General features: G+C 35.2%; 1 non-coding gene across 1 annotated transcript; it reads right to left on the bottom strand.

Annotated features, from left to right (window-relative positions):
* Window positions 1-552: 552 nt before the first annotated feature.
* Window positions 553-659, bottom strand: LOC133813182 (small nucleolar RNA R71). Its single transcript, XR_009884220.1, has one exon. It is a non-coding gene; the product is annotated as a small nucleolar RNA R71 (small nucleolar RNA).
* Between the last annotated feature and the right edge of the window lie 3,009 nt (window positions 660-3,668).

The following is a 3,668-nucleotide window of genomic DNA, read 5'->3' as shown; positions in this document are numbered from 1 at the left end:
GGGTATATGCGACGAAGTAGAAAAAAGGAACTCATACCGGTAGATCTTGAAATCTAAAAAACGTGCAAAAAAAAACTGAAAGATAAAGAAAATGCTAGATTTTTCCATGGATGAGAATCAAGGAAATGCAGCAAACAATGCTGCTAACGTAAATAATATCCCATATATTGCAGATGTCCTAGTGGAAAGAGGACCAATGACGCTTAGAGACTATGTACCTCCTACTATCACAGGAGTGCATTCATGCATTAGACACCCCACTATTGCTACAAGTAATTTCGAGATTAAGCCAACAATATTACAAATGATGTAGTCAATTGTTCAGTTTGGGGGGAAGATCCAAATATGCACATAGCCAATTTTTTGGAGCTATGTGTAACATTTAAGATGAATGGGGTGAGTGATGATGCGATTAGACTTAGATTATTCCCATTTTCTCTACAAGACCGGGCGAAGAGTTGGCTAATTTCACTGCAAGCTAATTCTATCACAACATGGGAGGAGTTAGCCCAGAAGTTATTAGCAAAGTTTTTTCCTCCAGCAAAAGCTGCAAAGTTGAGAGGGAAAATCAATAATTTCTACCAGACAGAAGGGGAATCATTGTATGATGCATGGAAAAGATTTAAAGAATTGTTAAGGAAGTGTCCACATCATGGTATATAGAAGTGGATGCTGGTCCATAATTTTTATAATGGGTTGAATGGTACTACTCTTACCATAATAGATGCTGCTACAGGAGGTGCATTCATGAGCAAGAGTGCTAATGAGGTGTATGAATTGCTAGAGGAGATGGCAATGAATAAATACCAGTGGCCAAATGAAAGGGGACAAACCAAGAAGGTGGCTCGTATGATTGAATTGGATGTTATTTCCATGCTTACAGCACAAGTGACAGCTTTAACAAATTAGTTACAACAGAGTAACTTGTCAGCTCAAACCATGCAAGTTCAGAGTTTATGTGGGGCATGTGAGAGTGTTCATCCATTAAACCAATGTCTTGCCATGGATATGAATAATATACCTATGGAACAAGTCCAAGCTATAGGAAATTTTCAAAGACCAACCAACAACCCATTTTTGATGTCATATAACCAAGGGTGGAGGAATCATCCTAAAATCTCTTAGAAAATTAATCAAGTTGCACAACAACGTTTCCCTCAAAGTCAACAACAATTTCCACTTCCACATCCACAACCACATCATCCTACACATATGAAACAACCTGAAGTACAACTCGATGTACTGAACCAGACCATAACAGAAACTAGGGCATCTATTAGGAGTTTGGAAACTCAAATGGGGTAATTGGCTACTTTGATGACAAACTGTGCTAAAGGGAATTTACCAAGAACTACGAAGGTAAACCCAAAAGAACAGTGCAATGCAATATCCTTGAGGAGTGGCAAGGAGTTAAAAAAGCCAAAAGTAACTGATAAGGAGACGGAGTTAAGTGGGTCTAATGTTACTGAGAATTTAGAGAAGCAGCTAGAAATAAGTATACATCACCATATAAAGATCCCATATCATCAAAGGCTTCAAAAGAATAAGCTTGACAAGCAATTTTCTATGTTTTTAGATGTCTTTTGGAAGCTTCACATCATTCCTTTTGCCAAAGCACTTGAACAGATGCCTAGTTATGTGAAGTTTATGAAAGAAATTTTGATGAAGAAAAGGAGACTAGAGGATTATGACACAGTGGCACTTACTGAGGAGTGCTGTGTGATACTTCAAAAGAAGCTACCTCCCAAGCTTAAAGATAATGGAAGTTTCAATATTCCACGCTCTATAGGGGGTTCAGTAGAAACAAAGGCTTTATGTTATTGGGGGGCCAATGTGAATCTAATGCCTCTATCAATCTTTCGGAAGTTGAATTTGGGAGAAGCTCGGCATACTACCGTGTCTTTGTAGATGGCAAATAGATCAGTCAAACACCCTCGTGGAGTGATTGAGGATGTATTGGTGAAAGTGGATAAATTCATCTTTCATGCGGACTTTATCATTCTTGATATGGAGGAATATGACAATATTCCAATAATACTTGAAGGCCATTCTTGGCTACTGGTAGGGCTTTGATCGATGTACAAAATGGTGAGTTAAAGTTGTGAGTGCAAAAAGAGGAGGTAACATTTAATGTTTTTGCAGCAACATAAATTTCAACTTGTTGTAGAGTTGAAGTGGTAAAAATAGGAGAGAACAAGTTGGAAGTCTCTAAGCAAAGATCCATGGTTAAAAGTGGAATGCAAAAAGTGCGTCATCGTTTAAAAAGGTTCTTTAGTGAGAGGATTCAAATGTTACATGAGCGGGGTAAAGTTCCACCAATTTATAATAACAAGAAACGATGGCCAACTCATGACACTATAGCTCTCAAGGATGTGAGGGGTGGACTTGATCCAAGTTGAATATGAAAGAAAACAAGTGTCCAGCTAAATGACGTTAATGACAGCGCATGTGGAGGCATTCCAATCTTTTATTTGCATTTTTTTAGTTTTATTTAAGTTTTGGATTATGAACACTTTAATTTTAGTATGTTGTGTATTTATTTTTATTAAATATGAGACTAATTTTAGTTGCAGCGCTACTTCGGGCTCAGGCAGAATGAACTTAGGCTAAACCAAAAAATTTCTTTCCCCATTTTCGATTCACCATCTCAATGCGTAGTATGTTAAGCAGTCTGAGGTGTCAGATAAGTTTCTTTTCCTTAGCTTTAATTTAAACATTGGGGACAATGTTTAGGTTAAGTTTGGGGGAAGGGATTTATTATTTTGTATATATTAGGTTATTTTGTTAGTCGTGTTGTTTTGTGTTTGTTATGTTTTGTCTAGGTTGTTTAGAATGTTAGTTGAATCAAGTTGACAATGATTAACCAATGATAATATGATTGAATGATGTGCTATATAAATTAAATGTGAATGAAGCTATAAAAATCTGTGTGCTTGGTTGAATATTTCTTTCCATTTTTACTTGGGTCCACTTAAATAATTGAGAGCTTAATTATGATTTCTAATAATTTTTGTGTAATTGAACATTTTTTTTATGCTTGCTGAATTTTGAAACTTAAAAATAAATTATGAAAATGTTGTTATTCTAGAACTTGTTTGCTTCGTATTTGAGATGAAATCCTAGATGATACATGCTTAGGAAAATGATTTAGGAAATTCTCTTGGAATGTTTGTGCCTTTCAAGCCAACCTTGATTTATCAAATCCTTAGTTACCCAATTTTGAGCCTAATTTGATTCTTTTTGGTTGACACCTATTTTGAGCTTATTTGAAACTTTGTTATTTTTCCTTCCCTTTGATATACCATGAGCATATGAAAAGTGATTGGGGGATGGTTTGTAATGGAGTTTATATTTGGAAATTTGTGTCAATAGAAGAAGAAAAAATTAAGAGAGAAAGAAAGAAAAAGTATATTGAATATGAGCTACACTCCAATTGAAAATATAAAGAAATAAGTTTTGGAGAGTGTAGTATCATTAGAAAAAAATGAAATGAAAAAAAAGTAAAAGAAAAAAAAATCAGTTTATGAATTCTCTCTCAAAATAAGAAATATTGGGAAATTTGGGATTGGTTTTTGGGTTTTTGAGCGGATAAATGTTGAATTGTTTGGTTGAGTGCTTATGGTACATTTTGAGTCTAAATGACTTTTTCATCTACCTTTACCTAAGCC

This window comes from Humulus lupulus, chromosome 1, assembly GCF_963169125.1.
Source record: "Humulus lupulus chromosome 1, drHumLupu1.1, whole genome shotgun sequence".
NCBI classification, from domain to species: Eukaryota; Viridiplantae; Streptophyta; class Magnoliopsida; order Rosales; family Cannabaceae; genus Humulus; species Humulus lupulus.
Note: the sequence above shows the minus strand (reverse complement) of the source record. Positions and strands in the feature narration are given on the sequence as shown.